A 16673-nucleotide genomic window follows, 5' to 3' on the forward strand; every position below is an offset into this window, starting at 1 on the left:
TATGGCGGCTATTTGAAGGCGCGAACCTATAGCCAAAAATTTCAGGTTGAAAGTTTTATACCCCCAACGAAGACTAAATGCCAAATTTTAGACATTTCGGTTGGATATTCAGGTCACAACCTTCAAAGTATTCAAAAACGGGAGGTATCCTTCTATGGCGGCTATATGTAGGTGTGAACATATACCGACAAATTTTAGGTTGAAAATTGTATACCCCCAACGAATACTAACTACCAAATTTCAGCCATTTCGGTGGGATATTGAGGTCAAAACCTATAAAATTTTGGAAATCGGAAGGTACCGTTCTATGGGGACTATATGAAGGCGTGAACCTATACCGACAAATTTCAGGTGGAAAGTTTTATACACCCATCGAACACTAAATACCAAATTTCAGCTATAGCTGTGTTCCCTTACTTACCTGAGGTTACCATTTGTTACCATTTTTAACCTGCAAAGCGTTTCTTAACCCCAAAAAGTGGTAAAACTGCCAGCAATTTTTAAGCGAGTGAGAGAGATCACATATGCCTTTCTCTTCTACCACGGGCTACCAGACAAATTTCTGCAGGTAAAAAATGGTAGAACTGATATTTCGACATTTGTTTGACGATTATTTCACAATGAAGATAAAAATGGCATTGCTACCGTTCCCTTAGTTTTCTGGTAAAAATGTTTATGAGAGAGCAATTTTGATCAATTTTGACAGTTTTCTCTTTTACCACTTTTACCATTAAAAAAGTAAAGGAACGAAGCTTATATCGGTGGGATATTGAGACCACAGTCTATAAAATTTCGAAAATCGGGAGGTACCGTTCAATGGAGGCTATATGAAAACGTGGACCCATACTGACGAATTTCAGTTGAAATGTTTAATTTACCCAACGAAGACTAAGGAGAGAGAGCAGTAAAAAATCGAGACCAAACTACACCATTTTCACATACATATAATTCGAGAATTTCAGTTGTAATTTGACTAATTTGCTTGGAATTTAATCTTATCGCTTAACATTTGAGAGTTTTATTTAAAATTCGAATTTTTTAAATTATTGTTTGAAATATTTCAGTTAAAATTTGAGCATTCCATTTGTAATTCAAACTATTTCATTTGTAATTCGAATCATATTCTTTTAAAATGTATTTGTTTATTTATAGTTCGAAATTTTGCAATTGTAATTTTATGTATACCATTTGAAATTCGCTGCATAGTGGGCAAAATTACCGACTGAGTGGCGCATCTAATTTGATTAGACTCTAATTCGATATTTTGTGTTTCCAAGGAGCATGTCGTAATCTCCTTGTCAATTATTGTCTAAATCAGTGTCGCCCACAATATTTCCATCAATACTAAAGCATGTGTGTATGCATGGGTGAAAAAACAACAACCACATGATGTTCATCGTTTGTTTATGTACACGTACACTGTACGTGAGAGAGAGAGAAGCAAATGCAACAACAACTCAGTGGGCGCCCTCACTATACTGTCCAGGCAAAGAAGCGCGTTCACTGGTCTAAATAGAGCCTCATTGCAAAAAATTGTTCTGTACGAGACCTGGCATAACGGTCAAAAGATTTTTAAGATGTATACGCGTTTAGACCACAGTATTGAGTCCCAAGTAAATTTTGGGCATTGCGACTGTGTTAATTAGAAATTCAATAACAAAAGTTCGCGACAAAAACAGTATCTGTCAGTTTTGCCAGCAGTTATATACTCTCAGCAGGTGAGAATTGAGACATCTACAGACAGATCGAATACCAGCTAAACAACCGAAATCCTTTTCCCAAAAATTTTGTAATTTGGGAGTTGATTAGGATTGATTCTCAAAAGCGTTGAACCCTTAAGGAATTGGTACCCAAAGGAGTTGACAGATATAATCCATTTTGGAAATAGATATTTTTTTTTCAAATCTTTACTTTCGATAGTTATAGCGACCATTTAAGTTGGTCGTTGAAATTAATCTCCGTTTTTTGGGATCTCACCCCACTGTGCGTCATATGCACGGGTCTAGGTGGAAACACTCAATGTCGTCAATTTGGTTAATATCACTGTGCAACATTTTCAAGGCAATTTTGTGCAAACAACTTCTGCTGCGGATTTTATGAAAGTACAGACCCAATCGACGAAACCCCTATTTGGGTTTTGTGTTGTTAGATCGGGTTTAGATTTCATGGCCTCTTCTAAACATGGCTAAGTATTGACTTTTTAGAGCAAATCGAGGTAATATCTCTGAATCCAATTCGAATCTTGTTTAAACCTCTGATGCAGACTTGTAGATAAGAGCATGAAGATAATATTTGGAGAAAAATTCATCTCGAAAAACTGCATTTGTTGCCTCAAAATGGATAATATATCCTATATATTTCGCAACATATCTCCAAAAATGTCACATTTTTCGCTAACTTTTTGATGAAAGAAATATCCGCTGGAATGCAGTTCATAACTCGAAAAAACCCCGAAAAAATTATACGGCCGTAATAGAAACTCGAGGACAACATATTGAGAACAAATTTCAAAATGATCCGAGACAAGCCCTGTACTTTTGCGAAAAAAATTTAACTGGTATGTTCTGAGACACACTTCACCTCTCACTTCACGCCTCAAGCATTTTGTTCACCCCATTTACTCCTATTTTTTACGAATTTCTTGGGGCTAAGATTCATTAAATAGAAGAGTACACCCTAGTCCGTCAAAAAAATACTCAAAAAATAAGCGTAAATACGGTTAGCAAAATGATTGAGGTGTGAAATGAGAGGTGAAGTGTGTCTCAGAATATACCCGAAAATTGTATATAGAAGGTAGCTGAAGAAGTGGACTGATATTTCCCATATTTTAAGATCATCTATATATGATCGATGGATAGGAGTTATCGTGTGCAACCTTCGATTATTTTTTTTTTTTAATTTTATGGGGGGGAATTGACCAACATGGTCCATCTTCCCACTTAAAATATGCCCTTAGTCTATGCTCAGAGCTTTAGAAGGCGGAAAGTTATTTTGCTTATCGAAGACTTAGCAGTGTTCTACTACTGGTTAACTTTGTTTAGTCATGCCTGCCTGGGCCTAATTCTCGCATACGTGATCGAGTTATTTCGATCGATATTTTCAGTAATTGGATTACGGCATCCGTTATCGAATACATTTTCGAGTGGAATCTGGCGAGTTTTTGCCCACAACATATTTGCTGTCGAAATGAGTATTTTTGTGGCGTTAAACGAACTTTAATGGAACATTTTGCAATAAAACTAATCAAAACCACATACTAATGACTTTTTCCAATAAAATGAGTAAAAAATAAACAAAAAGGGACTGTTTCTTAAAAATTAGTAATATTTTTTCCAACACCAGAATTCGAGGTATTATATTTTTACATCGTGGAATTAATTGCGCGTCACTATTACTTTTAATTTTTCACAATTTTCTATTATTTTATACAAGTTTCATGTTTTCATTTATTTTTTTCGAGAAAATGCTGCACAACAACTGTTTGTATATTTTGTGTTTACTATTGGTCTGTTCCAGTACTGCAAGAATCTACTAATTTTTACTATTTTTTTTTTTCGATATCATAAAGGAGAAATTGTTATCGTAGTAAAAAATAGTAGCTTCTTGCAGGTTCTGGAAAAGGCATTATATGTTTTCACAGTTCGATAACCGTATGAATTGATAACTTTTTTAAATAATTTCGATCTTATAAAGGAAACCAAACACCAATTTATTATGAAAGAAAAAACCGGTACGCTCTATACCAGAGATACAGTATGAAGTATTGTATATTTCGTACTCTAAGGTATAACTATGGAACCTTTTTTTAAACTTTTCAACATTTAGAAGTTCTAGCTAGGATTTGGGTAGTACGCACTGCAATAATTAAATAGTAATAAATAGTAAATGTTAAAAAACACCAGGATGGCATTATTTATATATTCCGCCTAAAAGTATGCTGATCAATTTATATATTCCAGACAAGTTGTCTGATAATAATGTTACACTACGTTTATACTAGCGAGGTTTACGACAAGCTAACATTTCTCTAACAATTTATTATTTCCTGGTCCTGAAAACTGCTGCCTTCAAGATGTTGTCTGTTTCTAAGGGTTGAAAAAGGCCCACTTTATTGTCTGGTAGTAATAGTTATGCACTTAGTTCCAGAACATGCAACAATTTACTATTTTGGAATTTTTTGACTAATTTATAAAATAAAATAAATAAAATAAAATAAATAAAACACTTTCAGGTTTTGGAACAGAGCAATTGATTTGACTTTTAATTTTTTATGTTCTTTTTCGAATTATTAACAATAAATTTTATATAAACAACGTTAAATTCTTATGAAAATTTTAAATTATGTTTAAATTGCTAGATTTTTTTTATAAATTTTCCAAAATGTATGAAAATTAAATTTAAAAATTATTAAAAAACCAAAAAACAATATTTTAGTAATAATTTAGTAAACGTTAATGAAATTAGGAGATAAAAAAATAAAATTTGTTGTTATTACGTAAATAAAAAAGAAAGAAAAAATTATAATTAAATTATAAAAAAATCCCCAATTGTTACAAAGTATTTAATTCCAAATTTCTAAAATAAACTAAACGAAAACAAGCATTTCCCTCTTAATATTTAACAAAAGAATCTCTAAAGAAACACTAAAGCCATAAACAAGAAGAAAAACAAAAAAAAAAATAAAACCATTTAATTATAGTTGTAAATTTTTCTCTTCAAACAAAAACATGTACTCTTTCATTATTTACAATAATAATTTTCCAAAAACATAACATCTAAACTCCTTTATACTCCTTTAGAAACACAAAAAAAAATTAGCAAAAAAAACTTGTTATAAAAATTATTATTTAATATCACACTGAAAGAAATTCGTTCGTAACAGGCCTAATATTCTAAATTGATGCCATATTTTGTTATTGATCAAATAAAATCCAAAACCAAAATTGGTTAATAAAAAATTGAAAATTTGTAATACTTTATTATTCCTTATGTTTTGGAGATAAACTGTAAAAATTTAAAATTTGAAAAACTAAAAATGAATGAAACATCAGAGGTAAAGGTTGTGTTATTGGTGAATCGGGGGCGTTATATTGGTCATAACACATTCAGACCCGCTGCCACATTACATTCTTGGGGGGTTACGGAGCTAGTTCTTAATGAACGCAGAAGTAAAACCAAATCAATGGTAGTCTCACTTTGTCAACTGAAATGGAATGAAATATTGGGATAACTTAACGCAGCTATATGTTTAATATTTGACCGCAGTCTACAACTTACAGTCTACAACAGGGATACGTAAAGCCGATTTCGGTTAACCGATTAATCGATACGATAATAATAAATAATCGAAAAACCCATTAATGCATACTCCTAAAAAGCTGAAAACACATCCAACATTTGGGTAAAGTTTTGTTGGGCATGATGCCGAAAAATTCAAATTCATTTAAAATATATGCCGGCAAACAGCTCAACGCTGGACTTTGGTGTCGGCATCAGCCTGTTCTTGTTGTTTTTTTTTTCTCAACGCCCAACACAAAACTTTACTCAAACGTTGGATGTGTTTTCAGCTTATAGAAGCAGAGAAATTTATCATTAAAATAACAATTGCCAAATATTAAAATTTGGATAACTTAGCGCCTTGCACAATAACTAACAATAACACAATATTTGGCCATCCACTCCATGAAATTTGGTATATTAAAAGCTCATACTACCCATTTTCATTATTAGGGTTTCCCTTGGGAATACGTCCAACATAAGCACAGTTGGATATAAAATTCTACAGATTTGAAATTGGACTAGCTGAGCGTCTTTTTCTATTATACCTCTAGTATTTGAAAACTTTTGTTTACACAAATGCGACCAATTTAAAGGTCAAAAGGTCTTCTTTGCTATTGGTAATTTTTGTTGAATAGCCCCCAATAAACGTAAAAAAGCGTAAAGTTCTGCCTGGGCGAACTGGTTATACCCTCCACCAAGAAATATTCTGAACTAAAATATAAAAATTAGTTTTCTTTCTATTACAAATGGAGAGTTTTTCACAACCTGGAACCCCATACCCTTAATTTTAGACAAATCGGTCAGTTAAGAACTTGAAAATACATGAAATGGGACCATACAAAAACATGGACATATGTCCCCAATTGTTTGATAGAGGAGTTCTTAACCACTTTGAACCCTAATAAATAAAGCCCAAAAAAATAGTCCGAAAATATAGATAGTAACTTCCAATTACCTGAAATCGGGTGGTAGCGTTTTAAGGTAGTGTGTTGGGCTACAAAGCAGACGTTCGTGTGTTGAAATCCGGCAGAGGGCGAAGTAAAAAAAAATAAAATAAAAAATATGTAGTGTGTTGATATTGAAAACAAATTCCACCTCAACTGGTTCTAAAAATAGAAAATATAATTTTTTAACTTAAAGCATATTTTTCAACTTCCGGTGGCCATGAAATAACTAGTTACTCTAATGCTTATATTGGTCATAGAATAACTAGTTACTCAGTGCGACATGCCTTTGTTAAAATAATGGGTTAGTAGGGGGTTTTGTAAGTAGTTACAACTACCAAAAAGTACTATAAAAACCCATTATTTTGGGAGGACTTTTTTTGCTGGGGTGTTATATGAAGGTTATTCCACAACATGAACCAATGTATGTTCACAATTTTTGGTAGATGGGTGAATATTGCGAAAAGACTTGTTTCTTTGTCCCGGCGCATTTAGGGTTGAAAATATTGATAAAATTTAAATTCTTAAAAACGGAATAAGTAAAACAAAATGTCCTTAAACGAGGCTCGAAATTAAAAAAAAAAAATATTCTACATATTTAGATGAAAAAAATGGTCGCAAGGTGCAAATACTCATTAGAGTGGCGTGTCACCAGTCGTTTCTAAATATATTATATAAATGAAGTACGCCGAGGTTTTCTAGAAGAATGAACAAAGTCTATTTTAATTTCATAAATAGAATTTTATTTTTTTAAATTATGATTTTGAGGCATTTTAGTCTTGTCCCTATTTTTTGCCATTCCCGTAGGCCAATGTGTTTATTAAGGAAAAAATGCTTTAAACCGGTTTTTTGTTTATATGTCATCTGTCAATGTAACGACAATTCCCGTTAGTTTTAAAAATAATCGACAGAAGTGAAAAATGTAGTCAGTTGTTTGAGAACGATTCAAGTGTTCAGTGTTTTTTGTGCATGTTCCTGAAATTTTATCATTCCCGTGGTGAGTATTTTTTCCGATATTTATGTTATAATTTCCAAATTGATGGTAAAGGTATGTTCATTTTTGTATTAAATAATTTTATATTTTATAAAATTTTTTTAAGATTTGCACATTTAAATCCAAGAATAGTTATGTTTCCATCATTAACGTGTGCTCATTACCATGGGTATTTTCTAACCACGGTAATGACAAAAGGGAAGCGGGTATGACATCTATATATATATAAAATTCTTCGAGACTGCCATGATGTTCGAAATTAAACTCCTCCGAAACGGCTGAACCGAATTCGATGAAATTTTGTGTTTAGAGTTTATAGGTCTGAGAATAGGTTTTTAGCTATTTTTTATACTGGTCAGTGGAGTGACTAGGGTACCTCCCCCACAAATTTTTTTAAGAAAACGTGAAATCAAAGTTAATTTTGAACGTATTTTTTAAAAATTTATTGCAATACTATGGTAATAATTGTCTTGATCCTGAGTGGTCATCTCGGAAGTGGAATATCGCGGTCAGACTAATTTTTTAAAAATGTATAATTATAGGTAATATCATTAATTTTAGTAAGCGTGACTACAAAAACGCTATAATTACTGGCTTTAATAATTGAGGAAGCGCGATCAACCCCACTTTTTCGAATACAGTACAACCCAAATAACGTTAAATGTCCCTTAACCGAAATTCCAAAAAATCGATTGAGAAATCAGGCAAAACATAATTTCAAAGATGGTTAAATAACTAGCTGGACCGAATTGGATGAAATTGTGTGTCGATTCATAGGGTGGTAGAATACCGAAAATGGAGGGTGTGGGGGATCTCCCCCACAACGGGTTTAGCAAATCGCTAAATATCAGAGATTATTAGACGTATTGGTACTTAATACAATTGCAATTGTGGCCTTTGCCATTAATGGGTGTTTTGGAAGCAGAATACCGGGATTGCGTCCAATTTTTGAAAGCTTTATTCTTACTGATTATATTTACAAATTTAGTAAATAAGACAGCAAACATGGCATGAACATTGACTTCAGTGCTTGGAATAGCTCGATCAAGACCACGTTTTTTTTAATGCAGCAAAGTCTAGATAAACCCAATAGCATTTTGAAGTCCGTTTTTTTGAATCGCAGATGCTTTCATGTTTAGGAGTGCAAAATAATAACGTGTTCAATGAAACATCTCTCTGTTAACAAGAAGTAAAAACGACGTTAAGTTCGACCGGCTCCAACTTTTATGCACACCACCATAAATTATATTGACATCAGGTTTAAGCCATTCCGGTTGAATAATGTGGCTAAAACATTCAAAATCCCCAAAAAATCGGTAGGTATCGTTTTATGAATGAAAACATGGATTTATACCGACAATTCTCCGCTAAAATATTTGATACCTCCAAGGAAGACTAAATACCAAATATAGTCATTTCTGTTGAATAATACCGCTAAAACCTTGAAAATATTGAAAATCGGAAGGTATCGTTCAATGAAGGCTACATAAAAAACTTCTACCGAATATTCTATGCGGGAATGTTTTATACCCACAATGAAGACAACACACCAAATTGCCATAGCCATTTCGGTGGGATAATGAGACCAAAACCTCCAAATTATCGAAACTCGGGAGGTACCACCCTATATGCCGATAATTCTCTGCAGAATTGGTTTATACCCCCGAAGGGAGACTAAGTACCGATTATAGCCGTTTCGTATGAATAATGTGGTTATAAACTTGAAAATACCGAAGATCGAGAGGTACCGTTCAATGAAGACTATTTAGAAACCTGGACCTGTACCGAATATTCTATGTTTTATACCCACACTGAATACTAAATACCAAATTGCAGCTATTTCGGTGGGATAATGAGACTAAAACCTCCAAAATATCGACACTCGGGCGGTACCGTTCTAGGGTAGTTCTATCAAAACGTGGACCTATGCTGATAATCCTTTGCAAAAATGCTTTATGCTTTTAAGGGAGACTAAATACCAAAGTATTGTCATTTCGGTAGGATAATGCGGCTAAAACCTTGATGATTCCGAAAATCGGGCAGTCAGTCGGTGCTATATCAAATTGTGGACTGATATAACCAATATTCAATACCAAACATGCTACGAGAAAAAATAGAAACTTCTGTACCAAATTGAAAAGCTCTATATTAAATATCGCGAACTGTATCTTGATTTCAACAGATAGACAGACGGACATCGTTATATTCACTTATTTTTATGTTGATCACGAATATATAATTTATAGGTTCTCCGACGAATATTCCGATGTGTTACAAACAGAATCATAAAGTTAATTATACCCTTCATATTATGGTGGAGGCTTTAATTAAAGTAATTTTCTATTTTACATCTGGAGATACCATTGCATGAGGGTTATACCAAAACGTCGATTTATCGTCAATTCGGTTCGAATATCTAGAGGTATTAATATTAGATAGACACATTGTAGATAGAATACTAAGCCTTACACGGAAATCCAAAACGACGGGCCAGCAACGCGGAACCGGGTCAGCTAGTTTTCAATGTAAATTTTGAGATTATTCAATTTATTATAATAATGTAATACATTTATTATAGAATTATTAAACATACCATCAACAAATATAACATGGCACCCTTAAAAATTTTTTAGAAATGCAAAGGAAAAAATGTCGTTTCCGTGGGACTACTGTCATTCCCGTGGTTTTTAAAAAATCCTTAAAATCCATAAAAGTATATGGTCCAGTAGTTATTTAAACCCATTTTCGCACTTTGCCGTTTTCGACCCCCAAAACAAGTCTTTTCGCAATATTCACCCAGATAAGTTTTTTTTTTACCACAAGGTCTAATTGCAGCTGATTTTGTCTGAAAATGTAGCTAAAAACAGCAAAATACCAGAAATCGGGAGGTACCGTTATATAGAGGCTATTCCAAAACATGGACCTATGACCAACATTTTTTAAAGATACGGTTTTTGACTACTAGGATCCCTAAATGCAAAATTTTAGATAATTCGGCATTTATATTCTCCGATTGAAATTAGACTTCCCAACTTTAAAGGATTATTGCACAATAAATAAAATAACTTCTTAGACCATCTGGTGTAAGGAGCTGGCCAGATTCCATTTCTAAATTTCTGTGCAAGATCAAGCATGATTTGAGTGAGTCGTTAACTCAAAAAAAACTTTTCGACCGAGTGTCGGTAAATAAAAAAAACAAGTAATAACGGCGTTAAGTTCGGCCGGGTAGAAATTTTTATACCCTCGATATAATCGATATAAAATGGTTTAATACCGCAGAGACATCGATGTTTTCTATCCATTCAGAATCCAAAATACCACGTTGCCGTTATTCAATTTGGCATGTGCGTGTATATCCTTCAAAATACTTAAAATCTGCAGATACATTCTTATTGGAAATATACAAAAACATGAACATATATGATAATTTTCTTCGTGGAGATTTTCTACCCATTGAGAATCCGAAATACCAAGTTACAGTCCTTTTAATGACTTCACATCGAGTGACGAAGATGTGGACTTACATATTGTTTCACAAACATCCCATGAGGGACAAGGGATACTTCTCTCATATCAATGAGTGCACCCCGATTCATATTAGCTCAATGATACGGGACCTACAGTTTATCGCCGAGTCCGAACGGCGTGTCTAAGACACCACTTTTGTAGAGAAGTTTTTCATGGCTGAAATACTCAGGAAATGTCGCCAACATTACTGAGGGGTATTTTGCCACCGTTGAAAAATGTTTGATGTTGCATGGCCGGGGAATCGAACCCCGACCTTCTGCGTGCAAGGCGGGCGTGCATACCATTGCACCACGGTGGCACCCTTACATATACTGATAATTATTTTTCGGACTATTTTATACCGAAGACTAAATATCAACTTTCAGCAATTTTGGTGACGCCACAAACTTCAAAATACCGAAAGTCGGGTCTACCTTTCTATGTGGGTTATATGAAGACATGGTCCCACACCGAAAAATTTCTGGTGGAAAGTTCTACATGCCTAACGAAGACCAAATATAAGCCGTTTCGTTTGAATATTGAGGCCACAACCTTAAAAATACGGAAAACGTGGAGGTACCGTTCTAAGGGGGCTATATGAAGACGTCGACCTATATCGACAAATTTCAGTTAGGAACTTTTATAGCCCCAACGAAGACTACATACCGAACTTCATCCATTTCGGTGGGATATTCAGACCACAAGCTTCCAAATACCGAAAATCGGGAGGTACCGTTCTATGGGGGCTATATGAAGACGTGGACCTATACCGACAAATTTCAGGTGGAAAGTTTTATACCCTCAACGATGACTAAATACCAAATTTCAGTCATTTCTGTGGGATATTTAGAGCACCAATACTTGAATATATATGTATCCGAAATGGCTTAAACTTGGTATTGAGTCTGCCTTGGGGGTAAAAAACTTTCCACCTAAAATTTGTAGGTTTAGGTTCAGGCCTTCATATAGCCCCTATAGAACGATGCCTCCCGAATTTTACCCTGATCAAGAATATATATAATTTATAAGTAGACAGCGAAATCCTATGCAAATGCATATATGATTAGGATGGTCGTAGAGGAAATCTGATTAGACAGAAATGTTTGCATATTTTGCATATCGTACATATTTTTACATATTTGCATAAAATGAGCATATGCAAATTATATTCAAGGATTTGTGGTCTACATATCCCAGAGAAATGACTGAAATTTGGTATTAAGTCTTCGTTGGGGGTATAAAACTTTCCACCTGAAATTTGTCGGTACAGGTCTACGTCTTCATATAGCCCCCATAGAACGGTACCTCCGGATTTCTGGTATTTTGAAGGTTATGGCCTCAATATCCCTCGAAATGGCTGAAATTTGGTATTAAGTCTTCGTTGGGGATATAAAACTTTCCACCTGAAATTTGTCGGTATAGGTCCACGTCTTCATATAGACTCCATAGAAGGGTACCTCCCGATTTCCGGTATTATAAAGGTTCTGGCTGTGGATATACATTTCTCTTTTTATTGACTTGTCTGAAGAGAATTTTAAACAGAAAAATTGTAAACACAAACATTTTTTACCTATCATTGAAATATTTGTTGCATGAATCGAATTTGACATGAATCGGACCAAAAATAGGGGTTTTGTTTTCTCTGATGAATATTGCGATGTGTTGCAAACGGAATGACAAATTTAATTATACCCTCCATATTATGGTGGTGGACGGTATAAAAATATCAGTCGGCTTTGCCGCAGAGATATACCTTCAGCCTGTGTGAATTGAAGCTTTCATCTATTGGCAATATCGAATCGAATACCGGCTACGCAACCGAAATCGTTTTCCTCAATAATTATGTATTAGAGGGTTTTCAGATTTTGTGGCCCTTTTTGGACGTATGAACTTGCCAACAAAAATATATAAATTTGTTCAGGTACATCCTACATGGAATGGATCGATATAGTCTATTTTGGAAGTGAATATTATTTTGGGTGTCATTTCTTTTCGTAACGAATCATTCTGAATTGAAGTATTTTACTGTTGCCAACATATCGTTTAACCGAATTCGTTGTAATCCGGTACTAGGAGTTGTTATTGCAATATATTTTTCTTCAACTAATGCACACACCAAAATTTGGTTGGTCTGCTTTAGTAAATTTTGCTGCTTTTTTAAATTTTTTTAATTGACGACATGAATTAATTTATTTTTGTCGTTGGGCGCATCTACTGTGCGATGTAGGAGTAACATCAGTATATATTTCCCAAAGATCTTTGAACACTTCCAGCGCTTAAACAAAAATGTTGAACTTTTGTGGGCGAGGGAGCCTAAAGAGAAGAACGATGAGGACAATTTTCGAAGTTAAACTAACTTTGGACAAAATATTAGGTGATCCAAAGTTTAGACCAAGTTGATTGCTCCGTTCAAGATAATCGTGTGTACCATTTTAGTGACATTATTTGAGGAGGAGATACCGGAAGGTGTGAACCGATATTGCCTATCTTCGAACTTAAACTAAGTTTGGACATAATGTTACTAAGGCCAAATTTTAGACCAAATCGGTTGATCAGTTCGAAAATTATCGTGCGCTCCGGCCAGACAGACAGACGGACATGGTTAAATCAACTCTAAATTGTTCGAAACGGGTTTTGCGCCGCCGCTATGCAGTCTACTTGCCTGGGTTCGACATCATCACATTTATTAACAATACCAAAAAACCCTTAGTGTAATGGAGGCGAAATAAAATTCTGGATCTTTTGGACGGATATTTTAAATTGTTCTTTGTTCAAGAGGTAAGAAATTAAGCTTTACTTCAATGCTCCAATGCTTAAAAATGTACGACCCAGCATTTGATTTTTGTTTTACATTTTGCATTATAATCTATGACCGGTTTCACAAAGACGATTCGAATTGATACAACTACACATATTAGGAGTATTTAATTCATTTATGTTTGCTCTCTGTGAATTCCCGGGTTCCCGGGAATGAGAAACTTGTATTCCCGATTTCCCGGGAATGAAAAAAGTCGGGAATTCCCAAACTCTAGATATAGCCCATTTTCGATGCCGATCGTCCTAGGACTTATAGAAACTTCTATACCAAATTATAAAGGAATATCTTAAATATTGATTTCATCTTGGATGAAATCAGTTTTAGACAATTTGGAGTCGATTTAGCCATGTCTATCTGTCTGGCTGAACCGGATGAACCGATTGGGTCCAAAAACTCCTATGGCGTCATGTCTAACGGCTGGAGCGACCTATAACGAATCTGCCGATTCGGTTCAAAATTTGGCCTTCGTAATATTTTTTCTAAACTTAGTTTAAGTTCGAAGATGGTCAATATCGGTCCATATCTTCCGGTACCTACCCCAAAAGTTAAAAAAATTTCACTAAAATGGTCTGTTGAACGGAGCAACCGATTTGGTACAAATCTTGCAATATGTTGTCTGTATGTAATGTTTTTTCGTGGCCGAGGCCATGCTTTCTAACATAGTGGGCCAAAACGTTATACGGTGACCAACTGAAATGACCGAAGAGTTCGCTATCTATCGAAAAGAAATGACTCTCAAAATCATATCCACTTCCAAAATGATCTATGCCGATGCCTTCCTTCAGGTACCTCCTTTTGAGCTTTAATCCAAATACATATGTATACATTTTTGTCGGCAAGTTCATACATCCAAACAAAGTCACAAAATCTGAAAACCCCCTAATACATAATTATTGGGAGAAATATTGTCCATAGATGACAGTTTCGAATCACGCAGGCTGAGGATATGTCTCCCTCGGCAAGGCCGATTGATACTTTTTTACTTGTTTGAATGACAATATTGGACCCTTCTAAAGAAAGTTGAATATCTAAGAAACCCCGTTTTTCTCTACCTTTACCGTTATAAAATCGCTTTATAAAGTGACCTACAAAAACCAAAGATATTTTCGTCTTCCATGGACTTCAACAAACCGAACTGGTACATCGGACCACTTGCATAATTTTTTTTTTCAAGTTTTAGACTATAGGCCCCCTTATATTCCGTAAATTTTCAAAAACTTTTCTCATTGTTTTTTTTTTTTTCAAAATTGTCATTAGTTTGTTTTGTTGTTGTTACAATAACAAAAGAAATTTAAAAAATATCCATAGTCATTAAAATTTACAGAATACGGTTACAGGTTTAGTCCAATACGTTTTACCTCTGGTGTTCACAATTAAATATAAAATCAAATCCCTACAAAAAATAAAATAATTGCACCAACATTTATTATAATATTGGAATATGAATCAAAGAATATACTCACTCACCTGCTATAAAGCGCAAGGCACCAGTTTAATAGCAAAGAAAATGCTAAATAACAATATTGATAATAATTAAAAATGCCTAAATTTAAAATAAACCGAATATTGACTGCTACAAATGCACCCTCCAAAGCCTGATAGAAATTAAAGAAAATATACAAAAAAACTTTTTGGCCATTAATATAACAAAAATCTAATATCCCATTATTAACTAATTGTAATTTTGCTTGACATAAATATTATTTTAAATACAATTCTTAAAATTATTTTTAAAAATAACTATAAAGCAATTTCTTTATCCGGTATAGATATTCAAATTTAAAAAATTTAAAGCGTTCTATGCTTCTCTGTTTTTTTTTTTTTTGAATAACGGCAACACTTTTGCTAGTTTTTTCCTTTAATTGAAAACAATTTTGTCCAATATAACATTTTTTTGTTCTGTTTACAAGGTTTGGCTTACAAAGTATTTGATTTCATTTGTTTTGATCCTTCATACAAAATCTAAAAAAATTCTACATCTTTTAGCACTCAGGGATTCATTTCGATAGCAACAACAACAACAATATAATGATTCCTGTACGACGGATTTATACATACAAACATGCCTATGTGTATATCCTTGTAAACAAAGATCCTCAATGATGTTAATTATGCCTGACTTAGTAAAGTATTAATGACGAGTTTTATTAGAATCACAGGGTCCTTAACAAGAATTTCAAATTCTTGTGCCAACAACAACAACAATCGATGTATTTTACTCATTTATAGAAATAATAGAAAACATGAAGATATACAAACATTGCAAATATTATTGCATGTAATTGTTGTATATTATTAATATTAGAGTTTAGTTTGCTGAAACTGAGTTAGACAAAATCTAAAAAGAAGAGAAAAATGTTGATAGAAAGCTAAGGAAATTTTTGTACAAAAGATTTTATTTGAAGATTTTAAGGATATTAGAAAAAAAAATAAAAATCTTAGAAATTTTCCCTTATCAATCTTTTGTGCAAAATATATCCTGTGATGAAAAAAAAATCGAACAAACAAGACAAACCATATTTTTGGATAACAAATTAGCTCACCGTAAAATTTTTAAAACGAAACCAACTAACCAGCCAGGAAAAACTAACAATTATTTCATCAAATTGATTCTTTTGTAGTATATTTATATAAAGTAGAATTATTTGATTTTTAAAGAGTTTTTGTTTACACCAAACAAAAAAAATAGCAATTGTAAAACAATGACAAAATTATTTAAAACCAAGAACAATGAATCTCTATTCCAAACAGCCATTTCTAGAGTTAAATTTTCAATGAAAATTACATATAATAATTGTTTCCCCACTTTTTGTACATAAACAAACAATTAAAATGAAAGTTATAAATTGAATAAATAAGTTAATATTACACAGAAAAATCCTCTATATAAGAAAATAATTTTTTGAAAATGAAAGAAATGAAATCCCCAGATAATTCATAAAATGCTTGCGTTAAATAAAAAAATAAAGAAAGAAATTGAAAAAAACAAAACAAATTAAACTAAAAATTATTTTTAGAGATATTTTCAGAAGGTAAGAAATGCACAACGCCAATAAAAGAACAGACCATTTGTTTTTACCGATGTAATGTAACTTTTTTTATTTCTGATTTTTTTGTTTGGATTTTTTGG

The sequence above is a fragment of the Musca autumnalis genome, unplaced genomic scaffold, assembly GCF_047663935.1.
Source record: "Musca autumnalis isolate F117 unplaced genomic scaffold, ASM4766393v1 scaffold_5, whole genome shotgun sequence".
Classification (NCBI taxonomy): domain Eukaryota; kingdom Metazoa; phylum Arthropoda; class Insecta; order Diptera; family Muscidae; genus Musca; species Musca autumnalis.